The sequence below is a fragment of the Rhinolophus ferrumequinum genome, chromosome 23 (assembly GCF_004115265.2).
Source record: "Rhinolophus ferrumequinum isolate MPI-CBG mRhiFer1 chromosome 23, mRhiFer1_v1.p, whole genome shotgun sequence".
NCBI classification, from domain to species: Eukaryota; Metazoa; Chordata; class Mammalia; order Chiroptera; family Rhinolophidae; genus Rhinolophus; species Rhinolophus ferrumequinum.
Window position 1 is genome coordinate 39,895,090 of NC_046306.1, and position 24,000 is coordinate 39,919,089.

General features: G+C 41.0%; 1 protein-coding gene across 2 annotated transcripts in view; it reads left to right on the plus strand.

Annotated features, from left to right (window-relative positions):
• Positions 1 to 24,000, plus strand: part of RIN2 (Ras and Rab interactor 2) — a 234,493-nt gene that overhangs the window by 22,485 nt on the left and 188,008 nt on the right. For both annotated transcript variants that reach the window (XM_033094664.1, XM_033094660.1), the window contains exon 2: positions 16,152 to 16,277. The gene's annotated coding sequence lies outside the window, so the exon portion shown is untranslated. The remainder of the gene's footprint in view (positions 1 to 16,151; positions 16,278 to 24,000) is intronic.

Sequence of the window (24,000 nt, forward strand, 5' to 3'; positions counted from 1 at the left end):
GGTACCAAGTTGGCAGTGGGAGAAATTGTAAAGAATTCAGCTCCATTTCATTCTGGTGGTCTTCTTTCTCTATCATATCATAAAACAACAAATATTTCTATTCTATTAGAGTGTTAACTGGAAAAACCCTTCTTGTGTAACAGAGTTTACATTAATGTGGTTTTCTCAAACTGAATTCCTTCTCATGCATTCATTCCACAAGTGTTTGCAGAGAAGTTACTGTGTACACAGGTCTTTGTCATGGAGGCAGAAGGTCCTCCTCACCACTGCCCCTTTACATTGTTGGCCATGGCCACCCCAGAGGCCCCGGGAACAGAGAAAACTGCAGACACTGCTCCTCACATACCCATTGGACCTTCTCACGAGCCTCCTTGGACCAGTGGACATTAAGTCCCACTCCTCTTTGCCCTGTTCATATTGGTGACTCAGTTTGAGGCTGTCTTCCTGGTGGAGGCTCTGGGAGCCTAGAGGAGGGCTGTCTTAGTCCGTGTTGCCCGAGAAGCAGATCCTGAGCAAAGAGTCAAGTGTAAGTATTCATTTTGGGGAGCGGGAGTGTATGATCCCAGGTAACACTGGCGGGGAGAGAGTCAGGGAAGGGAGACAGCTGATCCAGTGTGTGTTACCAATTAAATCACCTCTCTGGATTAGAGCTTAATCCTGCCTCAGTGTACCTGCCAAATCATCCTGCCTGAAGGATGGGGGTGAGGGGGCCAGGTATTCCAATGCCAGCTCCCAGAGGTCCTGGGGATTAATTCTCAGTACTTCAGGCCTGTTGGGTTCCTGGGAAGAGCCTGCTCCGACAGTCAGAGAAATGTTCAAAAGCTCGGTGAGTCTGACCTGGGCAGGCCCCCGGGGCCAGGAGAGCTCTGCTCCAACCCAGCAAATTCTCTGAATTTAGGCAGAGGCTGTTATCCTGGGACAACTTGAATCAGAGGCATCTTTTACCTGTGATTTCATTCTGGGTGGCAGATGCTGTCAGGTGCTCTGCCCTTTGCTGATAGTCAGGGCAGGTTTGGCTGTTTTAGTGATGGCTGATGATATTAAAAATTTAGCTTCGGTTATGCTTGAAGTTGTCAGAATTTTAAACAATTGGTTTTGTGTGTGTAAGAATGCGTGTTAGTTATTACAAATATTTCCTTGTTTAAAATTCTATATACTGCTGCTCTGAGACCTTCCTGTATTGTGAAGAGTAAACAGGTTTGGGAAAATGTTGCAGTAAATGGTATTATTATCTAAACATGTGGAACTCTGAGTTGTAATAAAATATGGTAGCTGCTTAGATTCAAATCTCTTCTCATAACTTCCCCAAAAAAATTATCCAAATGAAAAAGTAGAGCAAATTCAAACCACTGTTTATACATGCCTACAGTATTAGTAGGAGACAATTCCACAAACTTCAGGTTACTTCTAAGTATTGGAATAAACACCCAGGTCCAGCTGGGCTGGCTCCGGAGCCCACCTGTGTTGGGAGTGTTGGGCTGAGAACACAGAGAACAAGTGCAGAAAAGGACAGGACTCCAAGGAGTCTGAGGGGACAAGCCTAGATATCACCCCTGGAGAAACAAGTCCTATCCTGAGTGGAAATGCTTGAATGCCTGTGGGACCTGGGGCAACAGTCTTGGGAAAGACGAGGCTTCAAGACAGAAGGGGAACCTTGGAAGGCACTTGCCCCTTGGAGACTGGGCAATGTGAAGGAAGAAGAGCGGGAGGGATAAAATTAAGAGTCCCGCAAAGATAAAGGAATCACAAAATCAGAAGACATGCTCCTCCCGCTCTCCAAGAAGAGGCACTATACAAAAAAGAAAGTGCACTTCACTATATCGACAGTAGAGGGCGCGATTGAATCAAGAAACCTAGTTAGCCTCCCTAGCCCTCTTTGCTGCTCTGGAGAAGAAAATCTATTATAAAAGGAGCAGAAAGCGGCAGACAATATGCAAGCAAAGCTGCAATCAGAAGAAAACAGTGTGAGAATCAAAACATTTCAAGGGATGAGTGTTCTGACCCCTCTACACACACACACACACACACACACACACACACACACACACACACACAAACGCAGAAGAAAATGGCTGTGGGGACAGAGTCCCAGAGGACTTTCCAGGCTCTCAGCCTCACATGGAAAGGTGCTGGCTCGGTTATTAGATGGCCATCAGCTGTAACCAGATGGCCATCCGCTGTGGTTGGGTGGCCATCACCTGTTACTGGTTAGCCATTAGCCACTAATATAACTGCGGTGGCTACGCTAGGGGGTTGGTTGGTGGGCAGAGAAGCGGATGGCGGATTGCGGCCAGTAAGTGTGGTTAGCAAGCGGATTACATTGAGGATCGTGTTGATCCTACTTCCTGTGTCGTGCCTGGCTGCCAGCGAGACTGGGGTACAGGAAAACCCCTTGTTGGGGTACCGGCAGATGTTTGCTTTTGTGTCTTGACCAGCTGCCATCGAGAATACAGTGGTTTGATTACCCTATCCATGGCTCCGTTGGTGTTCCTTTTCGGCCTCACCATATCCTGCGTTCTTGTGCGGGGAGCAGGAGCTGAGACCCTGCATGACAACGGCAATACAGTGTTGCAACATTAATTAATTAGTTATCCTGAGACAAGCATTTTCATTTATATACTGTATCTAAAACCTTGAATCAAAAATTAAAACTAAAATGCATAAACCTGGGAAGATATGAAGTGAGAGTTGGCTGAATTCAGAAGAGGAAATGAGGATATTCAGTTTGCAGATGCTAATGTTGTCCATGGGACCATCCTCTCAGTGGACAGTGACTGACCAATAACCTGGCACCTCTGTGTGTTGCTCTTTCTCATCCACAGTTCTTTCTTTTTTGAGCTGCAGCCCAAGGCAAGCTCTCCTTGATCAAACTACTGCCCCTTATAATGGGAAACATGTGGCCAGGCTAATCTTGGTGCGAGTTTTTGCTTTCCAACTTCTCTACTGAATGTGGCTCTAGGAAATACTGTTTTAGGGTGATTCGAGTGGTGTTTGTTAAGTACACAGCTTCACCTACCTTGGTAACAGGCAGATTTTCATAGATAAACGTCTCAGGGATGTTTCCAAATTGCAATGAATGACCACAATAAATTATGCCCAATTTTATAGTTCACAAAGTAATTGCTAGGTTTTATATTTATGTTTAGAGCTGCATACTTAACACAGAAATGCTTTGCCTGGTTTACATATCAGAATAATGAGAATGGCAGTGGCTTCCTCAGAGGTGCTGTTTGTGGTTCGTGGCTAACTTTAAACTGTGGGACACATTGTGTTTTTCTAAAGGTGGTCACATCATCACCCATCCCAGGTGTTCTCTTAGCCAGCTCCCCATCTAGAGATGAAGTCTAATCTCTTCCCCTTGTATCTGGATACATTTGTGTGTCACTTGTAACAACAGAATTTTGCCCATCTAATACTGCCTTATTTCTGAGGATAAGTTGGAAGATGTAATCTCCACTTTGCTCTCCGGAACATTCTTGCTGGAGCTCTGAGCTGCCATATAAGAAGTTATACTATTCCAAGGCCACCATGCTGTGAGGAAGCCCAAACTAGCCTGTGGGAAGAGACTACATAGTGATCTGAAAACTATAGGAAGTAAGGGAAAGATGCCCTGCCAGGCTCCAACTGTGTCAGGTGTGCCTCCCCTCGCCACTGCCCTTTGTTCCAGCTGCAGTTATCATCTGGCTGCAGCCACATTCAAGTCTCTCAGCCAGAACTACCCAGCCAAGCCCTTCCTGAATTCCAGACCCTCAGAAACCATAGAGGAAATAAAATGATTGTTGTTTATTAAGTCACTAAGTTTGTGGTGATCTGTTATGTAGCAATAGATAACTAGAATGAACAGAGCCTCGAGGAATACGGAATACGGACTATTTCCAGAGAATGAGTAGTAACTATGCCTAATACCTTTTGTCGTAATTTTGTTTTGGATAATTTTTAAAGAGAAAGTTGATAGACCAGAACATGTCATTTGAGAAGAATTATGTTTCTCTCTAGATTTAGCTTATAATCTTCCCACTGGGAAAGAACTGAGTTTTTTTCAGGTGATGTCTTTTCATAGTTGCAGAGCTCTGAATATCTATTGCTTTTTGCAAAAGTGATAGGACAGACTGCTGGAGAGAAATGTTTACTTTGTCCTTGAATGACATAAAACTTTAAAAATGCAAGAACTAAGAACATGGCTGCCATTCTCAAGGCTTTCAGATGAAGCTCAAGGTTGTGTAGCTCCCACATTGGCTACATGGTGAGCAAACATGTTCAGTGTTCTAGGCCATGTTAAAAAGAAGTCACCTCAAGAGTACTGGAGCGAGAAGGTGTCATTGCTGATGGCATAGTGGCTATGTCACCGAGTCAGACTGCCTGGGTTTGGATCCTGGCTCTCCAGCGTACTGTTGCTGGACCACGGTTGAGTAACTCATCTCACGGCACCTTAGTTGCCTCATCTGTTGTTATAAGGGTTGCCACACACATTGAGTAAAATAATAGCTATGAATGGCTTAATATAATGTCAAGTATATAATGAGTGCTCAGTGCCCTCGGGATTTTAAGCTCCAGATCCAGAGACCGAGATCTAGTAAACGGAGGATAAAATGCAGGAACTAACAACTGTCCAGAGATTACTAAATTGCTTGACTCAAGTGAATGGTTTACTCACTACCATGGTACTGCCCCATGCAGTAGACAAAACAATTCCAGACCTGCTTAGTCTATCCAAGGTGATTGTCTTCCCCAAATAGAGGGAGACAGTTCTTTGATTTACAGTGTATGTTCCCGTGCTGAGATTTCCAAATAACTTTTCAAGGTTCCATTGTAGAATTTAACATTTAAATTAAAAATACCTAGTTTGCTTTCAGCAAACCAGGATTAAAAGGTAACTCCCTTAATCTAATAAATGTTAACTACAAGCCGTATTTAACAGTGAAATCCTGAGTGCTTTCACTGGGGTAAGGAGCAAGACAAGGATGCCCTGTTACCAACCCATAGTCCTCCCACCTTATGTCACTTGTCACCCTGTCACTTCTACCCCACATTGTACTGGTTGTTTCCCAGGGCATAAGGCAAGAAAAAAGAAATAAAAGTTATTAAAATTATAAAATAATAATTAACACTGTCATTCAGAGATTAATATATTAGCAACAATTTAAAAATTAAACAAAAATATGGTTTACAATGCCACTTAAAAAGTTCAAATACCAAGGAAAAAATGAATAGCTGTTAAAGAACACCACATTGAAAAGTACAAAACATGAGAGAAATTTGTGAAGACCTAAATATACAGAAGGATGTACCATGTACACAGATTGGAATACTCAATATTTTAAAGATGTCAGTTCTTCCCTAAATAACCTACAGATTCATTGAAATTCTAATTAGAACCCCAGTAAGGCTTTTTCCCCATATAAATTCACAAGTTGATTATAAAATTTAGATGGCCGTGAAAGGTAATTAATATAATATCTCAGGTGATGTTTAAGAATAACAACAGATCTCTAGGTTTTACATCACCAGTTTCCAGACTTACAATAAATCTAATTTATTGAGATTGTGGCATTGAAACGAGGATAGACTAACAGATCAATGGAACAGAAATGAGAGTTCAGAGACAGACCTACAGATATAAGGTCTGACAATTATAAGTTCGCATACTCATCCTGGAAAAAGTGCTACATATCACTACAGTCACCTTTGAAGTACTCTCCTGGGAAGCTCTGCACCGATGCCAGTGCCTAGTCCACCCTTCATAGCAATTTTCAAACTCTTTTACTGGAATGGCCATCAGAGCTGTCGTCATATTAGCCTTGATGCCTGAATATCATCAAAATGTCTTCGTTTCAATATTTCCTTTATCTTTGGGTAAAGAAAGAAGTCATTGGGGGCCAGATCAGATGAATAGGTAGGATGTTCCAACACAGTTATTTGTTTACTGGCTGAAGACTCCCTCACAGATAGTGCTGTGTGAGCTGGTGCATTGCCGTGATGCAAGAGCCATGAATTGTTGGTGAAAAGTTCAGGTCATTTAACTTTCTCATGCAGCCTTTTCAGCACTTCCAAGTAGTAAACTTGGTTAACTATTTGTCCAGTAGGTACAAATTCATAACGAATAATCCCTCTGATACCAAAAAAGGTTAGCAACATTGTTGCAACAAGTTCGAGAACTTAATTGTCAGGCCTTGTTTGCAGTCACTGCAGTTAAGTGGGAAGAGGAGAGTCTTTCCCACAGATGAGAGTCTTTCCGCAGTTAGGTCAGTTGTATATTCATAAGTAAAATAAAGCTTGACCCCTATACCATACACAAAAATTATTTCCAGATGGATTATAGACTGAAATGTTAAAACTAAAATTATCAACATTCTAGAAGAAGATATAAGAGAATATCTTCATGACCTATGAGTAGGCAAAGATTTTTAAAAAATAACTGATAATAAAAGAAAAAGATTTATAAATTACACTTCATTAAATTCAAGAGCTTTTGTTCATCAAAAGATGATGCTCTTAGAGTAAAAAGCAAGCCACAAACTTTGAAAAGGTATGCAATACATGCATCCAACCAATGACTGACATCCAAGTGTGTGTGTGTGTGTGTGTGTGTGTGTGTGTGTGTGAGATATATATATATATGTGTGTGTGTGTGTGTATATATATATATCACAACCCAACTTAAGAATGGGCAAAACACTTGACAGATACTTTATAAAGGAGGATATAAAAATATTCAAGAAGTACATGAAAAAATGATGTTCAACCAGAGTTGGACTCATTTTAACCAAATGATATTCTCACCAGAGACATGCAAATTAACACCACAGTACTGTGTTTCCCCAAAAATAAGACTTAGCCAGACCATCAGCTCTAATGTGTCTCTTGGAGCAAAAGTTAATATAAGACCAGGTATTATGTTATGTTATATTATATTATATTATATTATATTATATTATATTATATTATATTATATTATGAACCATTATTATATTATATTATATATTATATTATATCTGGTCATATATTATATGATATTATATAAGACTACGTCTTATATTAATTTTTGCTCCAAAAGACGCATTAGAGCTGATGGTCTGGCTAGGTCTTATTTTGGGGGAAACATGGTAATATATCATTACATATCCACCAGAATGGCTAAAATTAATATTAACATAAAGTATTAATGGAGCAACTGGAACTCTCTTACATTAATGGAGGGACTATAAACTGGCACAAGATTTTTTGAAAAAATGTTTGTATTTACTAAAGGTGAATATATATTTACCCTGTGACACAGAGATTATACTGTGAAGTGTACCCAATAGAAATGAGTGCTTAGGGCCGGCCCGGTGGCTCAAGTGGTTGGAGTGCCATGTTCCTAATGCCAGGGTTGCCAGTTCGATTGTCACATGGGCCAGGGAGCTGTGTCCTACACAATTAGACTGAGAAACAACGGCTTGAACTGGAGTGGGGGGGGGGGGAGGTGGAAAAAGGGTGGGAAATGTATGATTTCTTAAGAATTAAATTTTTTAAGAAAAGAAAAAACAAAGAAATGGGTGCTTATGTCCACAGTACAACACTGTCTATAACAGCTTTATTTGTAATAACCCCAGACTGGAAACTTCCATGATTTAAGTAGTGATGAAAAAGAATGAGTTGTTGACACAGATGACAACATGAATGAGTCTCACAGATACAATATTGACTTAAAGAAATCAGACACAACGTAGTTCACATTGCATGTTTCCATTTCTGAGAAGTTAAAAAGCAGGCAAATCCTATCTACACGACACAAGTCAAAACAGTGATTATCCTTTGGGGGTACTGAATAGAAGGCATGAAAGAACCTTCTGGAATAGTGTAAAAAATCATAGAGCTGTGCCCTTAAGATTTGTGCACTTTACTGTATGTAAGCTATACCTCAGTGAGATTTCCCCTTCCTTGTTTTGTGGCAATTTTTAAATATTCTTCCTATTCCTTTATGACTTCTTTATTCCTAATGGCTTCTTTCTCTCATTTTGTACTAGATTCTTTCTGCAGTTCACTTATTTTCTCTCACTACAATCTGTATCTTGGGCATCTCACTGACTTTTGGCCTCACCTGTCTATTTTTTGTAGGTGACTGTTACATCTGTTGCTCCAATCTGCCTCCTCCCATAGGGTCATTGAACTGACAGAGACATGTAACCATTATCTAGTACTCTATTGTATGCTTCAGTCCCCTCCAGGATAGCATCCTCCAGGGTTGCTGTCCACTTTGTATTTTAATTTCTTTGATGATGAGGAAATTGCCCCCATCCCAAAGTGCTAGCCAGAGAGTCCTACTTTGACTTGCAATTTGCCTTCCTCTTCTTTCTATCCTTTGGTTTCTAGGTCTGCCTCTTCTGTGTCACTGATCAAGTCTAACTCCTTTTTTACATGAGGATAGAGGAGGCCTTCCCTGCTTTCCTCCCCCTCCAAGGTAAGCATTCAAGATAAGTTCAAACATTTTCCCCAAACTGTGGTCACATACTTAATTTCTGTCCACTTCTGAACAGACTCCAATTTTATCAAGTTCCTGTCAAAGTGTTGTGACACCCAGGATTATAAAGAAGAGTTCAGGATGATTTGGCTTCTATAGACCATCACCTCCCTCATTGTAAATGTTGTTTTCTGGGTTTGTCCCTGTTAGTGTTTCAACTGCCTGTGAGATTTCTCAATCTGGAATTCCTCTGGGACCTCAGAGTCACCTTATCCAAAAACGAAACAATCATACACCCACTCACACCAGCAACTTTTCTAGTCTCCATACGGCCAGCAGGTCAGGTTGCCTGCTTCCCACACAAGCAACTTTAAGCCCTAGCCTTATTAATCAGCACCCTTTCTTCATTCTCTATTTGTGTATGTGGATTTGGGGGGAGGGGATTTTTTATCCTGATATAGAATTATCTCTTTATTCCTTTTAGTTTTTCAACCAGTATTGGACTTTTCAGATTAGACTCAACTTATCTAAAAATGTATTAATCATCCATCCGCCCACAACAGTTCCTTCTCCTGACTTACTCATCCTCTCTGTGGCCATGTTTGTTGCTTCCTAATATATAGCACAGTCAAGTGCAGTCCCCTTCCATAATAGGTCTGTGTCTGGCACCTTCTTGACTAGTTCAAGTCTACAGTTGCCTAGTTGAGGTCTGCATTATCTGCCCTAAGTGGTCCCTAGACCTCCAGCACCCACCCAGACATTTCATTTGCTCCCATGGAAGCCCTCCCCTTAGTCCAGGCACTTACCTGGCCTAACTTTCCACTCTAATCCCCGGTTGCCCCAGGACCAACCAGGATTCTAATGTTTTCACCTTGGCACATCTGATTTTGGCCATGTGGTTTTCTCAAAACTAAAATGCCTTTCCCCATGCTTCCCCAGTCAAAACTGCATTCATGTTATGCATCCTTTTCAGATGCCCACATTTAAAAACAAGCCCCTGTTTGTGTCGCTACAGTGTCCAGCTTAGACCTTGTACAAAATCTAGCAAATATTTGTTAAAATGAATAAACAAATGGATGACTTGTCCCTCTCTGTAACTGGCAAAATAGAAATGTTGAAAAATTACTGTGGGTATATTTGTATTCCTAGAAATATTGGTCATTTCTGAGGATAAGATGAGATTTCCAAAATAGAAAAATGACATTAGAGAAAAATGACTTCAAAAACAATCCTATGAATCTTATTTAATCTTACATATTTAAGTAAAGGTCAAAGAATCTAATTCGGAGATACAGTGCTAAGATTTAGATTGTTGAAGTTCAACAAAATTCTTAGCTTGTCCTTTGAAAGCAAAATACCAGAGTAAAAGGTGATCCACCAGGAGAGGAGGTATGCCCCTCACCTCACATATTACATGGAAGTTAGAAAAAAGTCATAAAGTCATGACAACATGGCTTCTGAGAGAAAAATTAATATTATTGATTGAAGAAAGTTAACCAAGAATTCCATTATTCTAAAGTAATCAAAATCTTCTTCATTACACAAAAGTGTAATGGAAAGGAAACCAAAATATGACAATTTAAGTTCTTTTTTTTTTTATAGGCACTATAATTTCTATTACCAAAAAATGAATTATTTCTCAAAATAAGTGTCCTAGAACTATTAATAGGAGAGTCTTCTAAATTTACCAGAAATATTCCTGTTTGGCATTATCTATAATTTCTGCCTTAATGCATTCCATAGTTCTTTCCCTTCCTCCCCGTCCAGTTCTTTGCAGGCAGTTTTCTATGATTGAGGTAGGTAGGGACAAGGCAAGAGCAGTGGACAGGGTCAACTGGACAGTGTGAAGTGAAAGAAAGAGAAGTTATTCTTTGGAGACAGAGGAACTGCCCTTGGTAGGTTGTCAGAAGGGAAATGAGGTTCCAGCCACTCTCCTTTGCATTGCACTTTAAGTGCCACCTGTCAGCCATGATCTACACCAATTTCCCCAATTCTAATTTCAATAGCAAAAATCTACATCTGTAAAAGGTGGTGATCGGAGGAGATTCAAGTCTATAAGTTGCTTTACATTAACCAAATATTGACTGATTTTCCATGAAAATTTAAACAAGAGCAGAATTCATCCTGGTCTCCAGAGAGAATCTTGTGGATCAGACAAAATCTAAATAGTGGTAATATAATGCAATAATACATGCAGTGTAAAGGTATATTAATTAAGTGTAGTGAAGGTTCAAAGGAGCGAGAGATACATGCAGCTGGGAGCTCAGAGCAGACTTGGGCAGTGGCGCAAGAGCCACACGAGGGTTAAAGGTGGGGTCAGTGGTGACTGATGAGCCAAAGATGAATCTAGGCTTTGCCACTGACCAGCTAGTCAACAGTGCTAAGCAGGTCACCTCACCTCTTCCTGCTATAAAATGAGGATCAAATGCCACCCACCTCATAAGGCTGCTATGATGCCTTAAGGGAGTTACATGAAAAGCATTTAGTATAGTGCCTGTCCTGTAGCCAATTCTTAACACATGTCAGCAATTTCCTGTGACAGTTTAAGATGGATCTTAAAGGACGGGCAGGATTGTAGCAAGAGGTGGCAGCAGAGGGTAAGTTGTTTTAGACTTAGCACCTGGTGTGTGTGTGTGTGTGTGTGTGTGTGTGTGTGTGTGTGTGTGTGTGTGTGTGTGTGTGTTTCAGAATATAGGAAGTACATCAGGCAAGGAGTAGAGGATATCCACGTGGTGTTAGTGACCAGTAAGGCTTTGAGGGCTAGTCCATAGAGCAGTGCTGTCCAATAGAAATATAGTGTGAGCCACATGTTCTATTTTAAGTGTTCTAGTAGTTACAGTAAAAAAAAAAATGAAAAGAGATAGGTGATATTAATTTCAATAATAGATTTTATTATATCCAATATATCAAAACATTTCAATACATGATCAATGTCAAAAATTGTTAATGAAGTATTTTACATTTTTTGTACTAAGTCTTCAAAACATGATGTGTTCTTTCTATTTACAACACATCTGAATTCAGACTCCCCACATTTCAAGTGATCAGGAGCCGTAGAGGACTAGTGGCTGCTCTATTGGACATTCTAGCGATAGACTGTCTTGCTCTGATAATAGTAACTCTCTCCTCTCCTTTAGAGAGATAGATGGCAATGCCTTTCTTCAATGCAATCAATTTAAAGGGGGAAAAAAAATAAAGGGAAAAGAAGGAGAAAAAATACTCCAGGTGTCTTTCAAAGTTGGCCTGTTCCTGAGATAGTCATTAACAAAAGGACTTTGGTCAAAGAATTTGGGGAAATAATGGAACATAACTTACTTTAATCCTTCTAAATCATATTCACATAGAGACTCTAGAAATCTTGCAACAAGGAAACCTATTTTACTCCTTGTAACTCTACAATTTCCAATGTACTAGGATTATGGAACAATGTTTTCTTTTAACACTTACTAACATCGGTAACATTGTTTGGCAGCCTGTTCTCTGCAATCTGCTTTTTACCTGGAGGGTTTTATTTTGGGGGCTTTAGAGCTTCCCATGAGAATAGTGACTCAGTGTTTCTCACAGTGCATTGCATCTAATAGATGCTCAATTAGTATTCGTTTAATTAATGAATAGCTGTGATCAAGACACCCCTCCATACATTAGTTTTCCTTCATAAAGAAATTAAATGAAAACTTATGATAACTTATGAACATTAGAAACACTTTAGTATACCCTGGAGAAATTTTAGTTTGCTAATAAACCAATATGTTTGAAATGAATTTGTATTTCTCTTAGGAACACAACCGTGTTATTAATAAAATTTAGTAACCAAATTGAAAACAGACACCTTTTGCTGAGGAAATGCTTTTTGTGTCCACACGCTATAAGACCAACACAGCAAGGTTGGGACAGCTTCCCAAGAAGCCTCAGTCAGTCTGCTTCTCTTTTTAATATACAGTTATAGTTTTATTATATAAAGACACATTATTTATGGTGCTGGTGTTTTAGTTTCTGTATGTAAGGTTTTATAACTTCATATATGTTGACTGTAAGCTCAGTTTAGCATCTCTTCTTAGATTGGTTTAGGTTTGGCTTGTTGTATTTTTCAAAGTCAAAATCCCTTTGGAAGTTGACTAATAGCATTTTGCTTGGTGTTTTTTCCCCCGTAGTGCTCAAAAAACTTTGTCTAAAACATTTAAGGATGTGATTGCAGCAATATTAGTGAAAATTGGATATTGGATATTCCCATGTGGTAATAGCTCTGGACACAGACTAAAACTATAGTCTGATATTAGAAGCATGGTAACTATTGAGAGACTGCTAGTGATGGCAGACCCCCTTCTCTATAAGACAAGATGTGTTTGTCAGCCTCCCTAGTGTACTGTTTTGTTAAATCCAAATTGGAAATATATGCCAGAATGCTAAACTTAGTCAACAGGCATTAGTACAAATGCGAACTACATGAGGCATACTGTGTGACCTCGTGGTGCTCGGATAAAGGAAAAATTAAGACCAGCACCTACTGAGCAACACATTGAAACAACATAGTTAAGATCTAAGAGATCTATGTTTAGGGGTCCAAAATGTAATTGTGTAAGGATTTTTCAAATAGATGAAATGTTGCATGATAATATAGATACAAAATAATGGTTAGTGGGCAAAGCACAACATATACAGGCATATGTGCACGCAAGAGGGAGTGTACACATGGGTTTTACCTTTCCTGTTTTGTAAAATGAAAGATTTGGGATATAATAAAGATTTCCAAAATGGGCACCTGGACGTATGGACTTTTTCTCAGGGGTGCACATACTCTCTTTGGGAATTTTTGAAGTATTTTTTTTTATTTCAAGGATAATATTCAACAATTCATGTAACTATATTTGGGTGATCTCAGGGAGTGTTTTTCAAACTTGGGTCATGCCGCCCTACTGGTGATTTATTAATGGGTGAAGTTGAGTACATCCAGCATTGTTTTAAATAAAAGTGGAATGGAAAACATCAGAATGTACAGCTGGTAGTAAGACTTAAGTAGTGTTTTAAAAAATGTTTGTTTCTGTTTTGTATGTGTGTGTATGGTTATGGGCCATGATGTGAAATGTACTTATTACTGTGGGCAAAGGTGAAAAGAGTTTGAAAGCCATTAATCCCTAAGTCACTGTTCGTCAGCTTTCGCTGCACACTGGAATCACCCAATGGGCTTTGAAAAATAGGGCTGTGTGTTTCCCACCCCAGAAATTCTGCTGTAATTAATTTGGGGTGTGACCTGGGCATGGGGTTTATATAAAACTTCTCAGGTGTGCAGGCAGGGGGAGAGCCCCTGAAGAGTTGAGCCTCATAGCCAATATCTGCCATATAATTTCAGTGCCCCCCTTTGATTTGTGTTTATTTAATTTACCTGGAGACTAAGTCATCCCACAAATTGGAATTGTTGCAGGGTAAGAGGAAGGAGCAGGGAGAGCTGAGGACATAGATGTCTTTGTCCCAGGAAGGCCAAGTCTAATGGGGAGAATGAATGAAAGCTTCACAGTACTTCACATAGAGATATGTGGAGGAAGAATTCAGAGAGTGGAAGAGAGATTGGAATAATCTGAATTCTGTGAGTAATTCCACCTGCCTTTCCACTCAGTGAGTGAATGTGCCAGAGTCGGGATGATGTGACACACCACACTCTACTATTTCTGTTCCTGGGTGCCTCTCACTATTGCCAACCTCTCCATACAGCAAATTTCCTTTAGGTTACTTCTTGCATTATTCTCTCATGTTAGCCCTTATTCTCACAGAAGATGCAACTCCACTATATTCATTTCTCAAGAAGTAACTTAGTTTTAGCATAACATCATTGATTACATTAAATTAATCTTGTTACTTCTAATTGTATTGTTAACATTTTAGTTCTTACGTAATCTATTATTGGGCTTGGTTGTGTAATTGTACAAAATTATGAGAATTGGTGTTTATACCCAGCTATTTTATTTGTACACACTTATTTACTGTTGTACGATAAACAATAGACTGGAGGGAGCTTTTGAATTGTTGTCCCCTGAGAGGATCACCTTCCTTTGCTCTGTGCTGACTGAGTGGCTCACGCAGAGGACAGTGAGCCAGCACAGTGACCCAGCTTCTTATCCACCTGTTAGCAAAGATGAGAAGACACTGGGAAGTAATGTAAGTGAAGCTTGACACTTACTGGGATTATTTTTTAGTAGTTGTATCTACATGCGAAGTAGAAGTTCAGACGAAAATCTGAAGAAAGAGAATGGCATTTAAATGATTAGGGGGGAAAAGGTGACGATGACGACTGATGTTGGTGACAATACAGTTAACATTTATTGGGCATTTATTAAGTGCCCTGCAATGGGACAGTGCTTTCCATGGATGACTTTACTTGCTCCATAGAACAACCCTTGGAGGTAGGTGCTATTGTAGTCAGCCCACTTACCACAGAAGGGACCCAAGTAAGGAAAAATTAAGTAATTTGTCTGAAAGACTCATCTGCGATTCAAAACCAAACATGTGGCCTCCAGGCCTGAGAGTTGAGTCTCCTCAAGTATGTGGAGAGGAGCAAGGAGGATATTTCAGGCCAGAACTTCAAATCTAGGGAATGAAGGAAGGAATGGGATGTGTGTGATACCTGCTAAAGAGCGTACCAGTGAAGTCAGAATTCAATCATACTGTCTGATGGAGGAGTTGGGACTGTTGGGACTGAAATATTAATGAAAGAGTTTTCAAAATTGATATCATCTTCTTATGGTGATGTGGGTTTATCTGATAAGACATCCTGAGAATGGAACACGGAAAGTGTAGGATGACATAAAATTTATTTAGAAAAGAAATACACACACGTGTGTGTGAGTGTATGTGAGAGAGAGAGAGAGACAGAGAGAGACAGAGAGAGACAGAGAGACAGAGGGAGAGAGATTGAGAGAGAAATGGAGTATTTGTATGCACAGATCTGGAAAGATAGAATCCCAAATTATAACAGTGTCCACCTCTGCTAAGGATGCAGGCTACAGGTATTAGTGGTGATGATCAAAGGGATCTTGAGCTTTGATCTAATATTTGTGTTTTGTTTTCTGGTTGTTTGCAAGTAAGATAATGGCTTTCATGTACTTAGATAATTTTGAAAAGGTTAGGGTGTTGATGTGAAAAAAAATAGGGGCTGGGTGGTGAACACAAAATGTGATTTATAGATGATGTAATACAGAATTGTACACCTGAAATCTATGTAACGTTACTAACAACTGTCACCCCAATAAACTTTAATTAAAAAAAGAAAAGAAAAAATAGGGGGATAATTTGGGAATTTCATATTCAGGGTAGTCCCATCTCTAAATCCTAGACTAGAAAATTGCAAGACTCTAAATTTGTAAGAGCTGATTTTATACAAGGGGTAAAAGAATGATCAAATTGTCAATTGATAGGAAAGACAGCATAATTACTGACTTGGTTCCATTTTCTTAGGTGGAAGACTATTTGGAGTTTTAGAAATCTGAGCATTGGCATAGGGATTTAGAGAACATTCTGGTAAAGAAAGTGCCCTCTTCAGGTGCCTGGACCAGAGGTGGAGACGAGGGGTCAGAGTGGGAAGGCAAGGCCATTCCCTGTGCTCCCATCTATCAGTTCCTCCTCCTGGAGCCAGGCGAGGAGGCAAATCCTCTGTATGGGGGTTCATGGTATTTTTTTAAAATGCATAAGAAACCCTAAATATTTGATTCTACTATTGTAGATGGATGCAAGAGATCCAGACTTCTGAACTTCTACTGGAAAAGATAAAATGTGCAAGCCCTTTATGATGCTGGGGAAGCTGGGGCTGGACTGAAGTGGGAGACAAGAAGAGCTGCTGGCATGAAGGGTACGTGACCACGTTATAAAACCCAGTACCCGGCCCCCATGGACTGCTTTTCATTTCCAGGTTGTTCCATGGGATGGGGATATTGTGTGCTCTAGCTTTGTGGTGTTGGTGCGGATGTGACTTCTCTCTGACAAGTGCTTGCCTGTTTCCAGGTATCTGAGGGACGCGGTTTATGATGCATTGGCTGCAGGGCCAAACCAAGATCAGGACAGCTCAGGAGCCCCGAGAGCACAAAATACAACTGCTCGTATTTATGGAGCACTAACTATGTGCCAGGCACAGCTCTAAGCACTTTAATGGGTTAATTCGTTTAATGTTCACAACAACACCGTGAAGTTGGCACTGCTGTTGCCTCCATCTTAGACATGGGGACGCCAGGGGTCATAAGGAACCTGGTTGATTACTGAGAGAGGACAGTCATGAAGGTGAAGCCCCTTCTCAACATAAAAGTCTTCCTCTTTTTTCTTCCTTCCTCATACATTTCCCACTTACCTTTCCTTCCATCCCTACTTTTCATCTATGTTTTTCCATAGTACCATAGATCTCCACATTGAAAGGGAATTAGCATCAAAGGGATGTCACTGTAGGTCACCGGGCAGAGTTTATTTTCCAAAATGTCCACAGCAATACTACTCCTCTTTGAGGAACGTCTCACACCCCCTCAAGCAGGGAAGTTTACTTTTCCTCCCCTTGGTGGAATCTGGGCGAGACTCAGTGACTGCCTTGACAGAGAGGATATGGCAGAAGTGACACTGAGTCAATTCAAAGTACATCAGCAAAAGTGACATGGTGTCCACATCGCTCTCCCTTTCTCTCGGGACTCTTGCCTTTGAGACCAGCCACCATAATGTGAGGAAGCCCAGGTCCCATAAAAAGGCCATGTGGAGGTGTTCCCGCCGACAGCGCCCCCTAAGGCCTTGAGGATTTGTGAATAAGACTGTCGAAGGCTCAGCCCCAACTGTGGAGCTGCCCCCACTGATGCTGAGTGGAATGGGGACAAGCTGTCGCTGATGAACGTCCCACCCCCACAGCAGATTCAGGAGCAAAATAAACAGTATCCTTGTTTTGAGTGATCCCATTTAAACCCACTGCAACAATGCTTAAAGCAGATGTTTTTATACTCACTTACAAGTAAGAGAATGGAAATGGAGTGAAATGAAGTGATTCACCCAAGGTCACACAACAAGCTGGGAATTGAACCCTGGGCTCCCTGACGCCCAGCTTGTGAGATCCACCCCTGCCCCAGGTGCACGCTTTTTCTGGACCAGGAGCTGGGGCCTTTGCCTCTCAGACACAACTGCTCTCAGAGAAAGCAAACTCATTTGTAGTAAGAGTGTTGTGTCCAGCGCCATACAGGCAGTGAGAGAACGAGAAGGGGCGGCGAAGGGTTAAGAAAGAAACAGAAATCAAGAAAGTTTTGAAACAGGGGCCGAGGGTCTCACAGCCTCAAAGGACTGAGAGCCCTGAATCGGGCCACCTTGTGGCTTTTATTGAGGCACATACAAGGAAGTAGCATTGTTTTTTCTAGGGTCTGTGAGTCTCGTACATGATACCAGAAAACTGGTTCAAACCAATCACCCTTGCCTGCAAGTGGCCGGTACCAAAAGTCCCATGATGTATAAATAATTATTGTTTGTACCTCCCCAGGGGACAAAACCTTTATGTTGAAACTTACTGAGATGGAGAACTGATGTTATCACTTCCCAAGCAGGTTGTGAAAGGAATACAGTCACAGAAGCAGAAGTTCTCCTTAGACGGGGGACGGTGGGGGTCTATGCCCACCTCTATCAACCCCGTGAATTCTCCTGGTGGTCCCCACACGACTGTGCCTGTCTTAGGTTGTTCCTTTCTTGAGGAATCTTACCGTCCTTGGCTAGCCAGCCATCTTTGGGGCCAAACACGGAGATGGTATAAAGGTGAAGCAATGTCCCTGAAAGGAATAGTCTCACAGACTCTTCTTTCTTTTTAGGGGTAGGTACGAGGGGACAGAAGGGCATGTCGCTGTGTGACAACATAAGAGGACGAGAGAATCACTTTGGAGAACCAGCTTCACATAGAGTGTTGTGACTCTGAACACGACACCCTCAAATTAGGGTTCTTAATTTGAACCCTAGATAAATGCTGCGGTCCTGGCTGAAACAAATAGTTCCTCTCAGGAAGCTGTCTGCCTCCTCTCCCAGAGCTTAGATTCCATAGTTTCTGCCCAGGTTACACAAGATACTTTTTCATATCATGTAAAGTAATAATCATTTGTGAAATCGAATACTTCTGTGTCATCAGTATTTCTCCTCCTCGTTTGACTTCAAGCTCTTTGAGGCCAGGGCTTGGTCTGTGTCTCCTCTTCCTCCTTTCTTCTAGCACAGACTCTAACCTGTATTAGACAATGATTAAATGCAAGTTAAGTAAATATCAAACAGCATCATATGTGAATTTTCTTCAGAATGATGATGATAGAATAAGGAAGTGCATAATTCCTGGCATGAGTCTGATCTTGGAGCTAAAGGTTTGTCTTTTGAGGTCAGAGGTTTCTTCTTCACTTCCTCTGTCTTTCCTGTGAGATAAAACATCTTTGTGCTTGACTTTTGTAAATAAATAACTTCAATAAAATGCAACAGTAAACTAAACAATAACAGGAACTGACAGGACTCTGAGACACTTATTTCTCACTAGGTTGTTATCCAAGTGGAAAATATTTTCAGATGTGCAAATTGGAGCATTAACTTTGGTATGAATGTTGAAATATTAATATGATTTATGTAACTTCTGCATTCATTCTGGTCAGCCTCTGCCATAGACTTGGTGGCACTTGGGTCTTTCACCTTGTATTCAGCTATATGTGTGCCTGTCATGGCAGCCACTTGAGAACTCTGAAGAACTCTTACCTTTACATTGTCCAGAATGTCCAATCCTTGACCCCGTACTTAGTAGTTATAGAGCTCCAATAATAACAAGCACGGCAGCAGGACCAGAATACGAGGGGCTTTGTTTTTTTTAATTGAGAAGGATAAATAAATGCATGCAAAATAATAGTCACGTTTAATTCTTTAATTGTATTTTTATTGCCTAATCTACTAGTTTGCTTTTACTGCCTAACAAACCATCCCCAAACTTTGTAGCTTCAAATAATAGCCATTTATTTAGCTCATGATTCTGCAGGTTGGCAATTCGGGCTGGGCTCGTCTGGTCTAGCTCGGTTAGCTGGACTGACTCGCGAGTCCTCAATCAGCTGCCAGGTTGACTGGTTAAGTATGGTCTCAACAGGATGGCTCTGCTCTTCTCTACATGTCTCTCATTTTCAGCAGGCTGGTCAGGGCTCCCAGAGAGTGAACATGCATGGCTTTTTGAGGCTAAGGGTTGAAAATGACACCATGCCACTTCTGCCTCATTCTATTGGCTTAAAGCCAGTCCAGATTCAAGAGATGAGAATTAGACCCCAGCCTGTGATGGGAGAAGTTGCAGTGCCATTTTGCAAAGAGCAGCCCATACAGGGAAGGTGAAGAACTGTGGCCAACTTTGCAACCTACGATACCAAGTAAAATGCAAATATTTTACTGAGGAAATTAACATTACAATGGGGTTGGTGGCAAGGAAACTATTTGTGTGGTTTATAACTTATGAGCAAATAGAAACTGGATTGAGAAGAGGACAGCAAGCAGAGACCGAGGTGGACACAGAATAGAAGAGTCATGGGTGATTTTCCCCATTCTTCATACGCTTAAATATGTGTCAGGTTGGTGCAAAAGTAATTGTGGTTTTTGTAATTATTTTCAATCTTTAAACCACAATTACTTTCGCACCAATGTAATAAAAGGGAGGATTGCAATGGGGAGTGGTATAGATGGTGGCAGAGCACAGGGTAGTAAAGAGAGAGTTGTTTTCTTTTGCTGTCATTTCCCTCCCGTTGTCAACTGGGTGGCAGGTCATGGGGTGTGGCAGACAGATCAGAGGATAAGCATAAACCTGCCACCTCCACCACGTCTAAATCAGACTTCCACCACATTTGACAAACCTGGAATAGCATGAGTTCCACTTACTTCTTGCCCCTGAAGCTTCAAGTTCCACATGATTTGTCTGATGGGTTTTGTTTGCTGGAAAAGTTGAGGGCTTATCAAAAAGAGAGAGGAAATGTCAAATGGTCTGTCTTCTGTGTTGTTTTATTCCCATGGATTTTCAGGAAGACTTCAACTTCCAAACACTTGGCGTCCTGACACCACCATTGCATTCATTGCCTCGTTTCATCATAATAGCCCTACAAGGGTGGTCCATTATCCCCATTTTACAGATGAGGAAACTGAGTCCAGAGTGGTTAAGTAAGTTGCCATAGATCACACAGTTGGGCAGTGGCAAAAGTGGAGTTTAAAACCAGGCTGTGTGATTGATTCACAGTACACTGCGCTGAAAACCACCACACTACTGTGGCCTGTGGGTTGGACAGAAATGGCTGCCCCACCAGGTGTAATCAAAGCAAATGGGCTTTAATCCCTCCCCCTTAATGCTGCAGTTTGGACTGAGGTCTGAGGACTATGTTACGGTAAGGCAGTGGGATAATATCACCATGGAGAATTCATCAGCTAGTAGTAAGAAGCAACTCTTTTTGAGAAGTCCCCAACTTTCCCTGGATAATCAGGGCAGGTAATTTTTTTTTGATTAAAGTTTATTGGGGTGACAATGGTTAGTAAAGTTACATAGGTTTGAAGTCTACAATTCTGTACTACATCATCTATATATCACATTGTGTGTTCACCACCCAGAGTCAGTTCTCCTTCCATCACCATCTACCCTCATCCACCGCCTCCCTCTCCCTTACCCACTGGTAACCACTAAACTATTGTCTGTGTCTATCAGTTTTTATTTGTTTCTTTGTTTGTCTTGTTCCTTCGTTGTTTTCAGTTTTATATCCCACATATCAGTGAAATCATATGGTTCTCGGTTTTTTCTGTCTGATTTATTTCACTTAACATAATAATCTCAAAATCCATCCATGTTGTCACAAATGGCACTAGTATTTCCTCTTTTCTTATGGCAGAATAGTATTCCATTGTATATATATATACCACATCTTCTTTATCCAGTCATCTATTGGAGGACACTTCTCCAAAGAGGACATACAGGTGGCCAATAGACATATGAAAAAATGCTCAACATCACTAATCATCAGAGAAATACAAATAAAAACCACAATAAGCTATCAACTCACACCTGTTAGAATGGCTATCATCAACAAGACAAATAGTAACAAGTGTTGAAGAGGCTGTGGAGAAAAAGGAACCCTCATACACTGTTGGTGGGAATGCAGACTGGTGCAGCCGCTATGGAAGGCAGTGTGGAGGTTCCTCAAATAACTAAGAATAGCATTACCGTATGACCCAGGAATCCCCCTCCTGGGTATCTACCCAAAAAATCTGAAAACATTTATCTGTAAATCTCCAATGTTCATTGCAGCTTTATTTACGATGGTCAAGACAGGGTGGGTAATTTTTAACCCTAACTGTGTGGTCATCTCCTTCTCCCCCAGCTGAATCCTAGACACCTATTTATCCAGGGAAAGAAAGCAGGAAAACCAATTGTGCATTATTCCTCTTGGCTTCCTTTGTTCTGTGCATCAGTTCTTACTGTGCAACACACACCAAACTCTGGGAAAATTAATAATAAGCATTTGTTTAGTTCACACAACTAAAGGTTGGGTGGAGTTTGTCTGATCTGCGTTGGGTAATGTACATGGGGGTGTGGCTGACTCAGGCTGGGCTCAGCTGGGTGACTGCTTCCTGCACAGGTCCAGCGAGGCTTGGCTTCTCACCGAGGTCTAGGTTCAGCCTTGCTCCTCCTGAGAACATTCTAAGTCCAGGCTTGTGGGCAGTAGCTACCCAAGGGAAGCTCTTCTCATCTCATGACCATGACAGAGGCCCAGGGGTGCAGGTGGAAATTCAAGAAGCCTCTTAACTGACACTCCTGCATTATTACATTGACCAAAGCACGTCACATGGCAAAACCCAAGCCAAGAGGCAGAGAAGTATATTCTCCCTTTACTGGGAAAGTTTCTACTATTGGCCTTGGCTTAGGATCAAAAAGGCATTCTGCCATCCTTCATCTACTTTCTGCCAAATTTGGAAAATATAATATGAAATTTAAAAGCCTTTACCAATGTCAGTTTTAGTTATCACTTTGGGCAAAGTTCCAACTTTTTAATGATATTCTGATTTATTGTTAATGGGAGATGACATGGTTATTAAAAGCTGCACACTCTCATGTTCCCAAAACTTCTTTGTTATCTCAAACCTCAGCGCGGGCTTGTCGCCTCATTGTATACCATGGCTTTGTTCACCATGGACTCGTAGTGTCTGGAATTGTTGAGCTTGTTTCTTCCATAGTGACAACTTGTTAGCACCTTGGCAGCTGCCTAAAATGGTTACACTTGGCATCCGCCCATACCAATTGCTCAAGCTCATCAAAATGAAATAAGAGCAGCAAGTGGGATGAATAAATTGTCAATTATATTGATGTGTATACTTTTCTTACATTTTAGGAGAAGGCTTTGAATTCTGTAAAAATGTCATTTCTTTGCTTCTCTCAGTACCTTGGCACTCTCATCTGGCATGATTACAATTTAGCTGGAAGGAGAAGAGGCAAAGCTTTTATGTTGGTTGGAATTTGCAGCCATAAATTTATAGGACTTTTCCAAGTTAGCATGGAAAAGACTTGTCGTTCTTACACTTTTTGTGAGTTATAAGTCATAAAACATATGCTAAGGATGGCCTGACTATTGTGTTCTTGGCCCTATACAGAAGGTCTGTAGAAGAAACCTAAGCCTCAAATAATTAAACATCTTTTCAAACACTTGTAAGTTATTTATACTGTGTCCGTGCATTGGTCAAGCAAGCGAGTGAGTGAATGCAGACCTTGATGCTAGCATCTTAATGATGGTACCATATTGGGCCCAGTAGAGCCTTCTAAGTACCCCATTAGTGAGCTCATATTCCGTATGAGTACTGTTAATTGCCTGTGGACTTAGTGGCTTGTTGCCATCTTTATAAATGCATAAGAATTGAGCATAAAGTACTAGATGTGTGAGCCAATCAATAAGTGTCACTTCTTGGTCGAAATTTATTTTGACATCCCCCCCAAAGCAGACTGAGACAAGGATTTTGATGCAAGTAATTTATTTGGTAGGTGATTCTAGGAAAAAAATGGTGGGGGAGTGGAGAAATGAGACAGGGTAGGGAAAGCAATTGTGTTAATGAGCCCACCACTGTGGGTACCTGGTGCTCAGTCCTGCTGGGGAGCTCTGGAAGGTGGTGTTGACCTCACCTCAGAGTTGCTTCACTCAAGGAGTGAGGATGCTGGGGTATTTATCCACCAACTCCTATCCATCATTGATGAGCACCATTCCAAGGGGCAGTAACTCCCTGGTCTTCTGGTCTACCCATGAGTGAGTCAAGTATGCTCCTGCCATCCCAGTCTTCAGAAAGAGAGCCATGGGTGATTGCAGTGGGAAACCACTGATAAGTGTGAGGAGGATGGGTGCTGAGGGGACCTGGCTGAGGCACCACTAGCATCTGCTAACAGGGTGCTCCAGAGAATTGGAGGAATAGAAGGAGGGAATTTGTAACTTTTAAATCTGAGCACAGGAGAAGCTAAATATCTCCAAGGCCTTGGACTAAATGGGGAAAGGAAATCATTTTTTTGTATGTAATTTATTTAAATTTTGGTACAACCTAAAATGACA